This window comes from Lepus europaeus, chromosome 8, assembly GCF_033115175.1.
Source record: "Lepus europaeus isolate LE1 chromosome 8, mLepTim1.pri, whole genome shotgun sequence".
In the NCBI taxonomy this organism is placed as follows: domain Eukaryota; kingdom Metazoa; phylum Chordata; class Mammalia; order Lagomorpha; family Leporidae; genus Lepus; species Lepus europaeus.
Genome location: NC_084834.1, coordinates 79,835,595 through 79,856,034, shown reverse-complemented (window position 1 = coordinate 79,856,034; position 20,440 = coordinate 79,835,595). Strand labels below are relative to the sequence as shown.

The window sequence follows — 20,440 nt, the reverse complement described above, 5'->3', positions numbered from 1 at the left end:
CAAATATCAATCTTGGGCCTATTATTTTTCTTAATTTATTCACTTGATTTATTATGGAAGCAGAGCAACAGGGATGGAGAGAGAGAGAGAGAGAAAGAGAGAGCGAGCGAGCAGAGTAACAGAGACTGAGAAAGCAATAATGCCCATATGCAGGTTCACTCTCAAAATGCCCATATTAGTTAGCTCTACTCCAAGCTGAAGCCAGGAGCCAGAAACTCAATTCAAGTTTCCCACATGGTGGCAGGGCCCAACTACCTTGAGTCACCACTGCCTCCCATTGTGAATAATAGGAAGCTAGAATCAGCAATGGGGTCAGCACTCAAACCCAAGCACCCTGAAAGGAGATGTCATTATCCCAAGCAGTATCTCAAGCAGCATATTAACCACTATCCCAATCACCTGCTCCGTGGATGCAATCTTTCTTAATACTTAAAACAATGCAGTGTAGAGCTTTGGAGTATGATAAGCCTATAATTATACATCTATTTATATAATAATTAAATATAATACAGCTGTAATTTCCAAAAAAAGAGAAAACATATATCATGGAAAAAAGATACCTAACTACATATTCATTCACATGTTCGACGAGGAGGTAGGGCTGGAGCTGCATTTGTAAATAAGAATAGGATATAAAGAAGCAGGAATGTCACTTAACAATATTCTGGATATGAAACATTATATAAGCTAAGGCACAGAGATGGAATTTACATGGAATGACAAGATGTAGTAAAAACAGTTTGAGTGGACCAGGGCCAAATCCTTAATACAGTTCATATCTGAGTCAATGAGTTTCAGCTGTATACTATAATGTCCTCAAATTCTACAGAAATGACTAGAGTATAATTTGGGGGTAAATCTCAACTAGAAGAGGTCTGATCATCTTCATTTAGATAGCTCTAGAGTCCTGATTCATTTCTTTGGGTTCCTTGTAGGATGTACTCAAAGCCTTCTAGTAAAACAAACAAAGGCAAGTTAAAGTCACACTTGGGATGCCTGCATTCCCTATCAGAGTACCTGGATCAAGTCTTGCATCCCATGCCAAACAAGCTTCTGATAATGCTCACCCTGGAGGCAGCAGATGATACCCCAAGTGCTTGGGTTCTTGCCACCCACCTGGGAGACCTACATGGTGTTCCTGACTCTTGGTTTTGGCCTAGCCTAGTCTTGGATGTTGCAGGCAATGAGGAGTGAACCAGGGGGTGGCATATCTTTCTCAACATCTCTCTGTCTTTCAAATAAATAAATAGTTTAAATTGTTTTTATAAACAAATGAAACAAAAAATCCTAAGAATCACTTTCATAGACAGTGGACAGCTCTTGAGATATTTAGATTAAAGGAGATTCATAAGAAAGTGGTAATTTAAGAAGTACATTCTGCCAATATTTCATAGGATGGGATGACTTGAAGATAGTCTGTTTCAATAATACAAACAAGGAATTTACAAACATTGTTAAAGGAAAGGAAGAACAACAGAACACTTCCTAATAGATACAAGAAATATTTAGTATTAACAGTGATTAGAAAAGCATAAAATGAGTAGTCACTATGAAAAAGTAAATACTATAGCAGAAATAAGGAAACATAGGAAGAAGATACTATTGGAGAGTAACATCATTTGAATTTTGTTTTAAGCCAGTTTTGTTTGAAAAGATGGCAGGAAACGAATTCGCTTTAAATATTTTTTAAAAGAATAAACTAAGTAGCTGAAAGTGTTAGAACCAAAAATTATGGAGCTACCTACAAAGTTAGGAGAGCAGTCAGGAAGGAGAGAGTCTAGTGTATAAAATCTGGCCAGTAGAACTGAGAGAGAGAAATTAAGAAGTTATTTTTTCTCCATTCATATTTTAACCAATACTTATTGACTGTCTTTCTCTTGTCAAATCTTGTTTCTGAAAACAGAGTTAGAGGTATATCAAATCAATCCAAGAGGAGATAAGACTTCATAGGAAGAACTCTGGAACAACTTTGGGAAGAGTGGTAACGAATTAAATTAAATCAGAGGGCATTAAATAGGCACTTTTCAGAGAGAAAGTACAAACTCTGGGCATCAAATATTGAAATTGAACATGAACAGTGGAGGACTAGAGTAGGCACTGAGCTATTAACAGGTTACAAAATTAATGCTTCTCTATCTCTCTAATAAACATGAACACAAACCCAACTATTTTGAAGAATATATCCCTTATTGATATTCTTTATCGATGCCTTAAAATTTAAAATATTTTAGAAGTGACAGGTTGGTTTAAAATATTTGTAATGTTTTAGCTTCATTAATATAAGAATTCTTTATTTAACTTTTATCCCAGAATATATTTAAATTTACAAAACAGAAATTGTAGAGTTGTACAAAGAATTCCCTTATGCCCCACACCCAGCTTCCCCTATTAGTAACATTTTAGACTAGTATATTTTTCACAATACATAAGCCATACCCACTTGAAAATTTAAGACATTTAAGTTCTAACTTAATAATTCCACTTTCTTTTTTTTTAAGATTTTATTTATTTGCAAGACAGAGTTACAGAGAGAGGTAGAGATAGAGAGAGAGGTCTTCCATCCACTGGTTCACTCCCCAGATGGCCATAATGGCCAGAGCTGCGCCGATCCAAAGCCAGGAGCCTGGAGTGTCTTCCAAGTCTCCCACGTGGGTGCAGGGGCCCAAGGACTTGGGCCATCTTCTACTGCTATCCCAGGCCATAGCAGAGAGCTGGATTGGAAGAGGAGCAGCCGGGACTAGAACACGTGCCCATATGGGATGCTGGCATATCAGGCCAGGGCTTTAACCTGCTGTTCTACAGTGCCAGCCCCAATAATTTCACTTTCAATTCATTTTATGGTATCAATATTCAAAGCCCCTGTGGGACACTAACATGTTTTGATTTCCAAAGTGACAAAAACAACAGCACACACAGTGTTGGAATAATATAAATTATAAGTACAGAGGAAGGAATGCACTGATACATACACAGTTTCTTTACAGATAGACTTTCTTTAAAAAAAAAAAAGATTTATTTATTTATTTGAAAATCAGAGTTACACAGAGAGAGAAGGAGAGACAGAGAGAGAGAAGTCTTCCATCCACTGGTTCACTCCATGATGGCCAAAATGGCTGGAGCTGCACCCATCCGAAGCCAGGAGCCAGGAGCTTCTTCTGAGTCTCCCACGTGGGTGCAGAGGCCCAATGACTTGGGCCATCTTCCTCTGCTTTCTCAGGCCATAGCAGAGAGCTGGATTGAAAGTAGAGTAGTCAGGTCTGCCCTGGAGTCGAAGGATGCCCAGGTCAGAGCCACAGATCTTATTGGCTCTAAGCTGAAAAGCCCTTCACTCAGCCCAACTTCCAAAGTGACCACTGCAGCTGAGGGGATGGTCAAGTAGGGTCAGCAACATTGCAGGCAGAACTGTAAATTTCTTGTTAGAGATGCCACCTGCCTTGACCTGGCCAGCTCTCCTCCCAGCCCAGCCAAGTAATGAAAGTCAACAGAGTGCCTTCCCCCAGGAGGTTCACACCTCCCTTAGGATATACCCCATGTGAAGAGATAGATAGGTCTGGGCCTCTTCACTTACAAGGCCTAAAGCCCAACATATTATTATCAAGCTCCTTCTATCAGGTTCTATTTGCCTCTCAATCAGAAAACTTAATTGTAGCTTAGATAGCACCTTTCTTAGCTCCTCTAATAATGACTCTGTCCTTTGTTCTAGACCCTGTCTAGCACACTTGGGCCTCATTCCTTTGTAATCATAACCTCTACTCTACCACCAATGGCTCTACTCCCAACCTGTGTGTACTGATGGTCCTCTTCCCCACTTAATGCTGTCTAATTGTTCAAACCTGGTAAATGCCACTCTTAGGATCATTGGTTACTATCCTCACTCTGTCTTTTATGACCTTGTCTAAATATGATCAGAGTTGGCAAACTTGGAAGGCTTCCATAGCCTTGGCAACTCATGACGACAGCCTAGGTGGTTACTGGCGCCATAAACTAGAGTGTCAATTTTTTGGGTCAACAACAGGAGCCACTGTGCACTTGCTCCTCATGTGGGATCTCTGTCCTTAATGTGCTGTACATTGTGATTTAATGCTATAACTAGTACTCAAACAGTATGTTTTACTTTGTGTTTCTATATGTGTGCAAACTGTTGAAATCTTTATACTAAATTGATCTTCTGTATATAAAGAGAATTGAAAATGAATCTTGATGTGAATGGAAGGGGAGAGGGAGCGGGAGAGGGGAGGGTTGCGGGTGGGAGGGAAGTTATGGGAGGGGCAAGCCATTGTAATCCATAAGCTGTACACTGGAAATTTATATTCATTAAATAAAAGTTAAAAAAAAAAAAGAAAGTAGAGTACCCAGGACTCAAACTGGTGCCCATATGGGATGCTGGCACTGGAGGTGGCGGCTTTACTGGCTACGCCACAGTGCCGGCCCCCAGAAAGATTTTCATAATATAAACTATGTGTTAGAAAATCAAAATCTATCAACTATCCCAATAACCAGAAAAGAACACAAATTTCATCAGGAACTGATTCCACAGTCAGTTAATTGAAAACTGCTATTTAGCCATAAAAATTTATAAAGGTTAATGCAACAGGTAAAGCCATTATTGAAACACCATTATAATAATGTTTCATTTTCAATTATAAAGAAATATTGTCTGGCCCCTGCCCTTGCTACAGCAACTGACAAATATTTACATGTCTGGTTATAACTTGTTAAAAGAAAAGAAATTATTCAAATGTAGTTGTAGCAAATATATTTACTGGAATTCCTTTGAGGAGCATTAAGTGAAGCAAAACTCTTAATATGCATCTTGCTGCATTTTAGCACTAAGGCTGCCTTAATCCTCTGAGAATTTTAAAAAAAGGTTTATTGCACTTAAATCTTAAAATATATTTCCAATTACGTATGCTACAGCTTATATGATACAGGTCAAAGACTTACATTGCTCCACCACTCTGAATCACAGCTGGATTATGCAGAAACTATCTTATATTTATATTCCAAAATGCCACATTTTAATCGCAGGTCATGGAAGAAGAAAACTTCTCATTCCAAATCAAACACCTATGAAAAGTCTGCCTGAATCATGACTCATATATAATGGGAAATTCAAGAGCAGGTGATTCTTATAATTACTTATTTTCAGCCCTATTCCAACTCAGTCTCTATGAAATGTCAACCAATGCTAGAGGGCAAAAATGGAAACAGGAACAATGAGTAATGTAAAATAAAAATCTATGCTTGTGTCCCTTCAATATGACCATTTTAGTCTTTTATATTAGAATGGACTCAGAAATAACTACTTCAATAAAGTGACAAAAACTTAGATTAAAAAGACTGTCTTCATAATGAGCTAAAATTTATAAATTACACAGTTATTCTTGCATATAAATACTGAGTCCTTTCTTCATGTGAAGGTGACTGAAATCTACTGAAAAACAAATATCCCATATGTGAGCAACATCTTAAGGAATTAAAAAGCATTTAGGAAATTGTTAGCTAAAATGGTGTGACTTTAAAATGTCATTTAGAGAGCTTATATTTTTATGGAACATATTTTCACATATTGATTTTATTCAGCTTTATATATGTAGTGAAAGCAAGACAAAAGATTAGTACACAAAAAAGTAGTATCCTCATCAATGTCAAAGCAATATTTAGGTTAAATGCTCTTTCACTGCTTCTAAGACTCAATTTGTTTAAATAGCACTTCAGATTGCAACCAGAGAACTGTGGTCTTTTAAATTGAGCTTATAGGTAATGAGGGAGGAAAAAAATTGGTGCTGATACTGAGAAAATACCAAATTTTACCCAACATTTCCATTTTGTATTACCATCCTGTTAACTTCTGTGTCAAACAACAAAATGAATATTACATGCTTTAATAAAAATGAATTTAAATACTTTTAAAGCTGTCTGAAATTTACCATAGAGTATCTAGAAATAATTGCCAACACAGGCTTCCCCACACCAAAATGGATTATTATAAGAAATGTATTTATTAAAGTCTAAGCCATGCATGCATTCCTAGCATGGATTCAAGCAACAGGGCTGTCACAGTCATGATGTATAAATACAAAATCACACGGATTTGGTTTGACTGAAATCTCTCTCCAGACAGTGATGTCTGTTTATCTGTGTGCCTCTAAGTATATACTTATCAAAATGCGCTTCCATAAGCCCTGTCAAATGCAGTCTTTGAACTGCTACTATAAAAAAATGCTTTCTTTCTTGGATAACATAAGCATATTTTAAGTAAATTTGAATGACTTTCACCAATCTTTTAAATGTAGTTAAAAATAAGTTCTGTATAAATTATAGGAACCGCCTTTCATCTAAAATCATTTTGACTAGGTCATATATACACATGAATTATATGAATGATTTTTATTAATGAATAAAGGTATAAAATATTCAATAAAATGTCTCACAAGTGATCTGAAACATAAATAGCAAATTTTCCACTAACTCGTTAACTAAGTTTGGGTTTTGCATTCATGTGTTCATATTTTTTTTTTAAAGATTGGTTTTATTTAGTTGAAAGAAAGAGATAGAGAAAGAGAAAGAGGTCTTCCATCTGGGGCCGGTGCCGTGGCTAACTTGGTTAGTCCTCCGCCAGTTAGCACTGGCATCCCATATGGGTGTTGGGTTCTAGTCCCAGTTGCTCCTCTTCCAGTCCAGTTCTCTGCTGTGGCCCAGGAAGGCAGTGGAGGATGGCTTCGGATGGGCACAGCACCGGCCGTGGCGGTCATTTGGGGAGTGAACCAACCAACAAAAGGAAGACCTTTCTCTCTGTCTCTCTCACTCACTGTCTATGATTCTATCTGTCAAATTAAAAAAAAAAAAAAAAAGAAGAAGAGGTCTTCCATCCACTGGTTCATGCCCCTAATGTCCGCAACAGTTGGAACTGAGCCCATTTGAAGCCAGGAGCTTCTTCCAGGTCTCCCATGTGGGTTCAGAGACCCAAGGACTTGGGCCATCCTCTGCCGCTTTCCCAGGCCTATTAGCAGGGAGCTAGATAGGAAGTGGAGCAGCCAGGACTTGAACCAGTACCCATATAGGATGCTGGTGCTGCAGGCTGGGGCTTCAATCTAATGTGCCATAGCAACACCCATTTGTATTTAGAAGTCTGGAGTCAGAACACCAAGAAAATTACCCAAGCAAACAAGATAAGTCTCAAAAATATTCAAAATTCTCTTACATCATCACCATAATTTTAACACTCAAATTAGGGCTATGTTAGCAAAACACTTCCTCTTAAGACTGGCATTTATCCCTGGGTAATTATATGTAAAACAGGATAATATTATATCTCTGTAAAACATGCAATGTCATAAATCAAGTTATGCAGAATTCTTTACATTGTAATACAACTCTATTTTTAAAAAATAAAAGATTTGATTAGTATCAATCAAACAAAATCCTCTAAGAAAGCTTCAGTAAATGAAGTAACATACAAACCAAACATGAAAAATGACTAATTCTTATCATTTAAATTGTGAGTATGTGCCATTTGCTCAACTTGTTAAATATTGCAAGTCTCCCAAACATGTTTGGATTTGAATATGCTACTAACATCTTCACTTGAATAGAACTGCAAGGATTAAACAAGACTTTCAAACTTTAAAGCTTCCTGAAAAAGAATATTTTTACTTTATTTAGAAATGAACTAATTAACCAAATGCTAATAGTTGATTTACAACTTAAATGTACAAATATTCATCTTGAAACAAATGAATGCTAGAATTTCTTCATATTTTGATATTATCAAATGTTTGTTCACATTCATCAGAAATTAAAGAAGACATATTGGGTTAAGCATTGAATGTCTCAAGAAACTTCATGCCCCTTTGTACTAAATTTAAATCTATAGATGTATTTAAATGTATAAGATTTTCTTCACTCTTGCAATAGTCTCTGTTCAATATGACCCTGTGATAATAAAATGTAAATACCCAATAACCTGTTCCAGGACTCCTAAAAACTAATAGAAAGCAGTCAACAGCTAGAATTCAGCAGGATTGTTCCCTTCTCATCACCTACCACTATTTAATTTTTAACCAAGTCTAACAATAGTGGGTTTTATTTTCATATTAATGATATCCATTTCCAAATAATTAAGAGTTTCCTCATCTGGCTTCAATATCTACAACTTGCAGAGAAATTTATTACCCTTCTATTGCTTTGGACATACTAAACCACTGGTCCCCAGGTAAATTTGAGGTTTCACTTGATATATCAGATTAAAAGAGAAGTCATATGCATGATCATAAATATTAAACTAATCTTTAAAAAATGTAGTTCATGGACCAGGGACAACAGTAACATCCAGATTAGTGTTCAAATGCAGATTCTGGGGCAAGCATAGAGTACAGTCTTAAGTCCCTGCTTGAAACTGTTGCCTGTAAAGAAAAATTACTAGGAGGTGGACATTATTAAAATAGGAAAGAGACTTGCTTTTCAGTGTCTACCCTTTAAGAAAGGAAGTCATGGGCATGTCATCTTTTTCAGTTTTCAATCAAATTTGCCAAATTTACTTTATGATCATTAAAGATGACATTCTTTCCAGAGTAAATATATTTTCATCTGGATTTTATTTAGTCAAGTATTTCCCAGAGTAAATCTTAAGGCTAAATTCAAATTCAACCTTTCTGTACACAAGCCATAGGACCTGGATAAATCCTCTAAACAAGTAATCCATTAATGCACTCTTTTGTAAAAGGGAGGTAAAACAGCCCAGAAAAAGTAAGCGATGTTCTCAGAGTTGTCTAGTAAGGACCAAATCATTCAACTACCTTTAATCCTTGAAACATCTATGAGAGCAAGAAAAGTGAGAAACTTATTATTTAAATTTTCAAGGAAACAGAGTTAACACAGTTGAGACTCATCTTTACAGTTCTAACAGCTCTTTTCACTACTTCATATTGCCTTCTTAATCTCTATCACATGAAAAAGTAATTTTTCAAACAAATATCAGATTAATTAAATGGCAATGGTATGCTTTGCCTGAATGTAACATTTCCTTAACAGGTGAATTGGGTCCAGGAGATGGAATTGAAGTCTAACTGATAAATCTGGGGATTTTGTTCTTGGAGTATTAATTCATTAGCATACTAAAAGTAGGTGTCATTTTTATTTATTCCTATATTTTAAAGGTGTAGTAAGTAAATGAATTTAAGGAAAACACAATTCTAAAAATCAAGTTATCCATATCACCACATTGCCAGTGGTCAAGACTAGCACACTGCTACTTTCTAAGCCTGTTGTAAATGACAATCTAAAAATCTAGGGCTTGCTGCTCTTTTCCTGGAATCCAAATAGCCCTACTTCCTATCTTTTGGTGAAGGCTGCCTCTCTGTGGTAGAATACAATGTTATGTTTTCTGAGGGACCATTTTCTCTCATTTTCTTAACTGGTTAAAAAAATGCACAATATTTTTAAAATAGAAGGATTTAAATACATAATTTTAATCACGTCTGCCAGGGTCTCATTTTCACAATTAGAAATGTCTTTGAACTCCAAGAATCAGCCTCATTCATCTTTGCAAGCATGTACAACAAGAGATGAAGATGGTATTTCTGCCAGTAGCAGAAATCAAGGAAAATAGAATTGCTCAAATAAAATAGTCATGTTTGCTGTCTCTCTTGAAAGCTGAAGTCATTATTCACTTTACATGGAGTGACCCCTGGTCAGAAAGACACATATTAATAGACATCATACCAACCAGAAAGCAGCTGTTATCTTAATTTTCTCAAAGAATTGCTCACATATGCTGTGTGTCATAAGCTGATGCCTGTCATTCACTTATAGTACAACAAAAAGGAACATTATCTTATTTCAAATACTGGAAGTCAAGAAACAAATACCAAATGAAAATCTTTAAAAAACATTGAGTCAATTGTTCTCCACTAAGGACCATTAGTGGCTGGAATGAAAGTAAGATGTAGTGGGCTTCTTTTTATGACTTAATTATGAAAAGAAATATCATACATACAAAATTTAAGATTGTTACAGTTTTAGGCAACTAACATGACAACTAATGATTAGTATCTGTATACTTTTAACTGAAAGGAGCAAGATATCTCTCCATCTTAAGCATATGACTTGTGGTATCTCACAAATAATTTATTTAATTAAGCAAGATAATCACGGAAATGGTATTTACCAACTCTAAAACAGAACATGGTATATTATCAGAAACAGTAAAAGTTAACGAAAGGAAGGCACCCAGGGGGTCACTGCAAACATTTTAATAACCAATAACATGATTTTTTAACATATGTGTTCCAAAAAGATATCTGATAAAGATGTAGATTCTATTTTCCACGTGATTTCAATAGAACCCCAAACCTTTGACATAAAGTATTCCAATAAATACACCAAAGAAAGTGGGCTACAAAATTTTTTGAACAAGAAATTATTATAAACCCTTACTGCTAATTATTGCAATATATTCCAACCTTCCTTTTTTTTTTTTTAAACAATGTCCAGGGGGGAAAAAAGAACATATTTGGTCTCTGCTTCAGCAAATACTGAAATCTATTTATATGCAAATAAGCTATCCATTATTAGTATGAGAAGAGACTTGTGCATAAAGGGAGAAATAAATTATCACTAGAAGCCATTAATGAAATCTATTTCAAAACATAACATTTTACAAGAGCCCTCACTCATGTAATATTTGTTTAAGCCTCGAGGGGAAATAGTGAGTTCTACACTTTGATGAAGCCTGATACTACATTACTTCCCATGCCAATTTGTTTTATCAAATGCATTTATCCTTTCCTTAGAAATGACAATGTAACCCCAGTGGGTCTTTTATAGAGAACTTCATCATTAAAATCAAAGTCCTATGTGTTTATCACATAACTGCCAGACACCAAGGGAAAGGGTATTTGTATTTGTCCTGTTATAATAAGTGCTATTCCCAGGGATTTTTAAAAAGTACATTTCATACTTAAAAGTAGCAATGTACAAATTGATGATTTTTAAAAAGGTTAACATCTGTTCTCGAGTAAGTTGAATTTTTATGAAAAAATAAAATGAGCAATAATCAATAGGTCTATAAAATAATTATACATTCTTCGTCCACTTTCTCATATACTTTCTTTTTGTTCTCTTTAGTTCATAAATTCATTCTTCCATCCAGATTTAAGTTTTTATCTCTCTAAGATATTGTGGGTATTTCTTCCTTCTATTACCTGCATTATTTTGCCTAGTGTGCCCAATATTGAACAGAAATCCTTCATTTCAAGATAATCAAGTTCAGACTATTTTATTTTTGGAGTTTTAAGCAAGAAGTATTTCTCTACTTTTTAGATTGCAATGATACTCTCTAACATTTCATTCTAATATCATTACAGTTTTACCTTTTTATTATGGTTTTAATCTATCAGGATTCCATCTTTGTATATTATTTTCCTTATTAAGTCTGTCAGTTTTTCCAGTATGTCCAACTAAATAATCTTTGTTTATCCATTGACTTCTGATGATACTTTGACAATAAATCACCTTTATGTGTACACAGATCTGTTCCATTAACCTTTTGTCTTGCTTTTGTGCCCAAAAATGAATGTTTTCATTAACACAGGTTTTAAAATATGTTTTAATAAATTATATAGCAATATTTCTCTTTGTCTCAGCTCTTCATGTATTTTTATTTTATATACATTTTTGTTATTTATGAATATATTGGAAACTTCCAACTGGAATCTTAAGTGGAACTAACTTTATAGATTTAGAGAAAATTCACATCTATTATATAAAAATATCATATTCAAGAGCCTAGAATAGCTCTTCATTTCTATACATTATCTAGGTCCATTATTAGAATTTAAAAGTTCTCTTTTTGGAAATTTTTTGTATCCATCATTAATTCCTAAAAACCTTATTTATTTCTACTATGATTGTCATTTATTTTTATTATTCTTTTGCAAATCATCACTTGTTTGGTGACATGTTACAAATCATAAAATAATTGTAAATAATATGCTAAAACACATTCACAAAAATATTGCATTATTAAAACAAAGAACAATGTATCCTAAGAGCAGATAAAAAAAAATTCAATGATAAAAGTCAACAGAAAAAGAGGTGAAAATTAGACACATTATTATTTATAGTTTTGTTTCTATAGAAGAATATCATTAGAAAACTAGATTATATAGATAAATATGGTAGGCATATACTATTTGGTGTGTTTATATATATATACATACATATACTAATTAAATATCAATCTCTTAATTTCATATTAGGTTTTTAATATTTATATTCCTTAACATTTTAATATTTTTATTTCTCAATAAAACTGTTTAAAAATTAAACTATCAATATTATGTGTGATTACCCATTCCTAATTTTCTAGCATGGCTTTTATTATACTTCAGAGGAAAAAATGAGGTCTACTATATTAACAGGTTAAAGTCATACAGAAAAAAAGTTGAAAGTATATCATTTCGGAGCTTTGAAGTAGTATACCCCATGCTCTTTCTGCAGTTAGAAACGTTCACGTAGTATTAGTTGATATCCCACACTGTATAAAGTATTATGTATTCAAATAAATTTAGAGAATGCTAGATTACACAAAGTTAAATAGGTTTCTTTACTTAAGGTCATACCAAAGCCTTTGATATGTTATTCACGCATAAAGAACTAACACAGTGGGTGAATTTCTAACACATGTTTGATTACGGACTGTTTTCATTTTTCACATTCTTCTCATGGAACTAGACTTTGAATAAAATACTTTGGTAAATTTTGATCTCCATTGCTCCTTAATTTTTAGAACTATTTTTGATACACTAATTCTGAAATAGTAATTTAAATCTTGACTGGTTAAAAGGCACAGATGAAAGTAGAGACAGAATTACAATAAGAACCATTTTCTACTGTTATTAAAAAATTTGAAATAAATTGTAGTTGAATAGTTCACATAAAAGAGTTATTTATATCATTTTTGCCTTTGTATATTATGGAACTGTGCTTTCCTTGTTTGCATAATCAATCATCCTTAGCAAATGCATATATTATCTAGTTAAATAATAGTTTTAGCAGTTTAGCATGTAATATCTTCAGATAATGATAAAATACAAACCAAAGTATTCCATCAATAGTGAACGATGTTATCTGCAATTGGCCACAGCTCTAAGGAATATCTTCATTTATATTCTTTTCAACATATCTTCCAACCCCCCTCTAGCATAGTGGCTTTAATAACTCTGAAATTTGTACAATAGAATTCTATTACACAATGAAATTAAATCTAAAGCATCAGATAAATGATATACTTTTGATGTCAAGAAGTTAATTTATTTATAAATATTGGTAAGAAAAATTTCCATCCCACTGATGAAAATTTTTACTCATAATGGTCTTTTCAAAGTTTCATATTTGGGAAAAATATAAAATAAGCAGACAGAAATTGTTCACTCGATGAACAAAGAAATTTATGAGTAGAAGTATTTTCCATGTTGTTATCATTTTGATAACTCACTACTTCCTCTGTATGTGGCCAGAATAATTTATTCATGATCCAATGAATTCAGAAGCTAACCGTGGTCAAATCTCATTTGAACCAAAAACGAAATACATGAATTCTATTCACTTTAAATGAATAAATAATAAATTTTAAAATAAAAGAAAAGAGAAAATAAGTTATTTTCAAATCTGAGCATCTCTGTTGAAGCAGTTGAATCAGAGCAGATAAAAGAGCCGGCGCCGCGGCTCACTAGGATAATCCTCCACCTTGCGGTGCCGCACACCAGGTTCTAGTCCCGGTTGGAGTGCCAGATTCTGTCCCGGTTGCCCCCCTTCCAGGCCAGCTCTCTGCTGTGGCCCGGAAGTGCAGTGGAGGATGGCCCAAATCCTTGGGCCCTGCACCCGCATGGGAGACCAGGAGAAGCACCTGGCTCCTGGCTTCGGATCAGCGCGGTGCACCAGTCGCAGCGCACCAGCCGCGGCGGCCATTGGAGGGTGAACCAATGGCAAAGGAAGACCTTTCTCTCTGTGTCTCTCTCTCTCTCTCACTGTCCACTCTGCCTGTCAAATAAATAAATAAAATTAAAAAAAAAAAAAAAGAGCTACAGAAGGAAGTCACACAGCCTACTTGACGAACTTGAAAAAAAATCTCTTAGCAGATCCTATGGAATGTTACATCACTGTGGCTGCAGAAAATATCATGTATAATGCAAAGCAAGTAAAGAAAATAAACAGTAACTTCTCTAAAAATATCTTTTGGAGAACTTAAAATAGAAGAAATCTCCTTTGTGTGTATGACACTGAGACAGAGAGGGAGATGAGAGACAGAGAAATGGCTTTCCACTGTACTGATAATGACACAGGAGTTCCTTTCCCCTCTTCCTCTCCCTCTCCTTTCTGTCTTTCATGGGATAACTGAGGAATGAGAGAAAATAATGCATTTCATCCCATTGCTCGTGCCTGTGGCCTTATCTCACTGCTGTAAAGATGGATTATCAAGATTCAGAGAGGCTTTGATGGACACTGGTGGACTTTAGAGAAGAATGTTTTCTTTCTATCTTTCGAAGAAGTTCAAGAATGGAATATAACTTGTGGAACATAGTTCCTTTTACTTTGGTGAAGCTACCTGGATGAGAATTTCACTAGAACTTTAGATATGTTCTGCATGCTAATGTTGTGTCTCTGTGGACTGTGAGGAATGAGACAACAAAAGTGAAGTGGCCTGGAACAAACAGACAGATGGAAGATTCAAATCCATGCATACAAATCCTAATGCAAACTAAGGACAATAGCAAAGAAAGAATTTAGTTAGAATACCAAAGGAAAAATACTAAAGAAATCAGACAAAAGTGATAAAATTTACTACAGTTTTATAGAACTAATTCATTTTAAAATGCCTTTTTTATGCATTTTGTAAAGGGGATTATTTTCTTCTTTTTTGGGGGATAGTTTGCAGTTAATTTACAGAAAAGTTAGTGATTTTTGTATGCTGATTTTGTATCTTGTAACTTTATTGACTTCACTTATTTGCTATAATATATTTTGATAAATTATTTAGAATTTTCTATATATAACATCATGCCATCTGCAAACAATTTCACTTTCTAACTTATATGTCTTTATTTATGTTTCTTGCCTAACTGTTCTGGCTAGGACTTCCAGTACTGTATTGAATACAAGTGGCAAGAGTAGGCCTTCCTATCTTGTTCCTGATCTCACGAAAAAGATTACAGTTGTTTTTACCCCTGAGTATGACATTTATTTAGAATATATGGACTTTATGAGTTAAGATAGACTCCTCCTCTACGTGAATTGTTGAGAATTTTTACTATGAAATAATGCAGAATTTTAAGTTTTTCTGTGTCTATGGGGATGATCTTATGGAGTTCACCTTTCATTATGTTAATATAGTATATTATATTGATTGGCTTGCATATGTTGAACTATCCTGAATCTCAAAGATAATACCAGTTGACAATGGTGTATAATATTTTAATATGTGCTGAATTTCATTTTCTTTTGTTAAGAATTATGTCATTATTTACAACATATGTGTCTTATGTATACTAGGGATACGAGTCTATGATTTTCTCTTTTTGCAGTGTCCGGTCTGGTTTTATTTTAAGAGTAATATGGATCTCATAAGATACTTAGGACTAAATTTATCCAAGAGGTAAAATATTTATATACTGGAAAATATAAAATGCTTAAGAAAAATTTGCAGACAACAGAAATTAAGGAAAAGATAACCAATTTTCCTAGATTGGGAAAATGAATATCATTAAAATGTTCATTCTACTCAAAGCAATAGACAGATCCAATGCAATTCTCTACCAAAACCACAAAGGCATTTTTCAGAGAACCAGAAAAAAGCAATTCTAAGATTCATATGGAACCACAAAAGAACTAGAATAGTCAAAGCATTGCTTAGAAAGGAAAAGAAACATGGACGCATCACACTCTACACTGCAAATATATTATAAAAGTATAGTTATCAAAAAGTATAGTAATGGTACAAAAACAAACATATAGATGAATAGAATAGGATAAAGAGTTAAGAAATAAACCTAGGCATATAGGATCAATCTGATCATAGCATATAGTATAATTTTTGACAAGGGCACAAAAATACACAGTGGGAAAATGATATTCCCTTTGATATATGGTTCTAGAAAAACTTAATATCCACATGCAAAATAAAAAAAAAAACAGAAATGGAACTTCTCTTAGACTCCACAAGTAGATGTAGATCAAAGAGTACAAAGTTACAGTGATGCAAGATGAGTAAGTCTAGAGACTTAAAGTATCACATAATGACTCTTTCATTGTATACTAACAGAATGGCTTTTAGGTGTTTTCAATATGTGCACACACACAAAAATCACAACAAATGATACTTTATGAAATGAGGGATATGCTGACTTGACTTATAATCTTTTCACTTTATGTATGTATATCAAAATATATCTTCTACCTTTAATATACATTTGTAAATGTATTTTAGTGGCAAGAGTGGCACAACAGTTAAGACCCTGTCTGGGATACTAACATTCCACATCAGAATACCTGGGTTCAAGTCCTGGATCTACTTCTGTTTCCAGCTTCCTGCCAATGTAGCAGCAGGTGATAGGTCAAGTACTTGGGTCCCTGCCCCACTTGAGGGAGACTTGGATTGGGTTCTGGGCTCCTACTTTCAACCTGACCCAGCTGTCACTATTATAAGAATTTGAGGAGTGAACGAGTAGCTGGAAGATCTGTCTTCTTTCTGTCTTCCTGTGTCTGTCTCTGACTTTAAAGGGAATTAAAATATTTTTAAAACACATATCTTAAAAATAGATTCCATTATTATTTCATTAAAATAATAAAGGCATATATTAAAAGAGAAATAGTAAGAAAAGCTATTTTATTTTAAATTGTTAGTTTGTATCTTCGTAATGCATTATAGGGTAGAGAGCTAAGATCTAGAAGACTTGGGTTGAACTATAGTCATTTTTTTTAGATTGATGTGGGTAAAAAATGTTAGCTTATTAATCACATGCCTACCATTTCATCTTGGTTATTGAGTGGTAGCTTTTAAATACTATCAGAACTTACAAAGTGATGAAACCAAATCACATGCATTCAGCACCAGGTTTTGGGGAAATGTGTAAATTTTAATCATTGTCTCTTTAATATAGACTTCCTCTTATCTACATAATCAATCAAATTTGAATTGTAATTCACCATTTTTCTATACTATAAAAATTAAATATATGATATTTTTTCAAATCATTCAGAGTTTAAATCATCTAGTAATAGTTATTGTTTCTTTTTTTTAAAGATTTATTTATTTATTTGAAAGTCAGAGTTACACACAGAGAGAAGGAGAGGCAGAGAGAGAAAGGTCTTCCATCTGCTGGTTCACTCCCCAGATGGCCGCAATGGCTGGAGCTGCACCCATCCGAAGCCAGGAGCCAGGAGCTTCTTCCATGTCTTCCACACAGGTGCAGGGGCCCAAGGACTTGGGCCATCTTCTACTGTTTTCCCAGGCCATAGCAGAGAGCTAGATCATAAGTGGTGCAGCCAGGACTCAAACCGGCGCCCATAAAGGATGCCGGTATTGCAGGCGGCAGCTTTACCTGCTATACCATGGTGCCAGTCCCAATAATTATTGTTTCTTACACTGTACAAGTCTAATCTGTAGATGTTGAGAAGGATTCCATGGTTTATCTCTTCTGTTCAATGAAGTTTTAATTTATTTAGCATCATGATGTTATAGCCTTCAAAATATTGTTACACTACACACACATAGACCACATTAATTTGTATCATTAACTTACAAAATTAAAAGACCTCATTAAAAGGTTTAAAACAGAACTAAAATATATATACATATATATACTTCATATATATATATGATGAGATTGCATTCATATTTTTGTTTGTTTTTTTAATTAATTAATTTTCTATGCCATTTCCAATTTAACACCAGGTTTTTTTGTTCCATTTCCAATTATCTTTATATACAGAAGATCGATTCTGTATATAATTAGTAAAGATTTCATCAGTTTGCACCCACACAGAAACACAAAGTGTAAAAATACTGTTTCAGTACGAGTTATAGCATCACTTCACATTAGATTGCAATCATATTTTAACATATATCTGATATTATATTCATATTATATATGATGAGATTTTATCTATAGATATATCTGATTAGATTATATGTCAGATGAAATTGAGTGCATGTTATAATTCATATATTTTATTTTTTTTAACTTTTATTTAATAAATATAAAATTCCAAAGTACAGCTTTTGGATTACAGTGGCTTTTCCCCCTCATAACTTCCCTCCCACCCGCAACCCTCCCATCTCCCACTCCCTCTACCATTCCATTCATATCAAGATTCATTTTCAATTATCTTTATATACAGAATATCAATTTAGTATATATTAAGTAAAGATTTCAATAGTTTGCACCCACACAGAAATACAAAGTGTAAAGGACTGTTTGTGACTAGTAATAGCATTAATTTACATTGTACAACACATTAAGGACAGAGATCCTACATGAGGAGTAAGTGCACTGTGATGCCTGTTGTTGACTTAACAAATTGACACTCTTGTTTATGGCATCAGTAATCTCCCTAGGCGACTCCTATTATTGACTTAACAAATTGACACTCTTATTTATAGCATCAGTAATCTCCCTAAGCTCTTGTCATGAGTTGCCAAGGCTATGGAAGTCTCTTGAGTTCGCCAACTCTGATCTTATTTAGACAAGGTCATAGTCAAAGTGGAAGTTCTCTCCTCCCTTCAGAGAAAGGTACCCTCTTCTTTGGTGGCCTGCTCTTTCCGCTGGGATCTCATTCACAGAGATCTTTCATTTAGATCTTTTTTTTTCTTTTTCTTTTTTTTTTTTTTTTTTTTTTGCCAGAGTGTCTTGGCTTTCCATGCCTTAAATATTCTCACGGGCTCTTTAGCCAGATCCGAATGCCTTAAGGGCTGATTCTGAGGCCAGAATGCTCTTTAGGACATCTGCCATTCTATGAGTCTGCTGTGTATCCCGCTCCCCATGTTGGATTGTTCTCTCCTTTTTAATTCTATCAGTTAGTATTAGCAGACACTAGTCTTATTTATGTGATCCCTTTGACTCTCAGTCCTATCATTATGAACCATTGTGAACTGAAACTGATCACTTTGACTAGTGAGATGGCATTGGTACATGCGACCTTGATGGGATTGAATTGGAATCCCCTGGCACGTTACTAACTCTACCATTTAGGGTAAGTCCAATTGAGCATTACGTTCATATTTTAACTCATATATTTTAAAAATAGAAGTTTTAAAACAACATAACATTTTTCCTAGCTTCATCCAAAGGGACTCCTCTGAAACTTACTTGCAATGTGATTATCCAACTTAACAGTTGAATTTCCTTAATAATGTCTTCAATCAGCAGAAACAAAGAGACAAAATGTTTCCATAAACAAAAATGCAGAGAAATAGCTCTAATTTAGCCATAGAATACATACCAAAAACAGAGTCTTGGGTCATGGTTATGTCACGACTTAATAGCAAGTGAATAAAACTGTGACATAATAACATATCCAAATTCTAGCCTTCAAATCATAAAGGGTCCAGTGAATGGCAGCAGAATAAAAAGAAAGGTTTTAAAGGGATTTAATCACACTGAGTTCACTGTAGTCATTTTTGTTTAAGTTTTTTTTACTATATTAATGCAAAGAGAATACCATATTTAACTCTGTGCCTCTAAATGAGTTCACAAATTATCACAGAAACAAGGAACTCATTAGCACTTAAAATATCCCCACTGAATCTTCTGATAACTGTGTCTACAACTGTGTATGTACAAAAGAAGTACCTGTTTCATAACAGGCACTCCACAGATACATGGTAAATACATGAGTCAATCTCTACTTTGAGTCAGGAAAAATGGGGGAATGATAGCATCAACTCTCTTTTCACCTTTTATAGAATTATCTCCTTTAGTATGAAACCAAAAATAGGATTACATAATCAATTGTAGTTAAAAAAAAAAGGTAAAGAAGAGACTATTTGAGTTTTTCCATCCTCCAAACAGAAGAGAGCAAATAATAAGGAGCACTGGCAAAGAGAATGGTATTAGGCAACCAACAGAATCTCACATGCACTGCGATATATGATTAAGGTAATAGATATTTAATATATTATTTATACTGCTTTTTTAATGAGAAATTCAAAAGTTAAAATTATAAAGCAACTTCCTCAAGGTATCACAACTGTTAATGCTAGGAATCTGGAACTTTGATCCATACTGTCAAATTCCTAACTATACTCATCTACTCTCAACCACCAGGCTCAAATACTAAGACGATAAAGGGGTAAGTACAAGGTACATAATTCAACTTATGTCCCAATTTTGACTGTGTGCTTTTGTTTATATCCATTGTCATTCAACTGTTGTCAAATTTT

At 34.2% G+C, this 20,440-nt stretch overlaps 1 protein-coding gene across 1 annotated transcript in view; it reads right to left on the bottom strand.

Moving 5' to 3' along the window:
- Nucleotides 1-20,440, bottom strand: part of STPG2 (sperm tail PG-rich repeat containing 2) — a 574,923-nt gene that overhangs the window by 245,991 nt on the left and 308,492 nt on the right. The gene's annotated exons all lie outside the window — the stretch shown is intronic.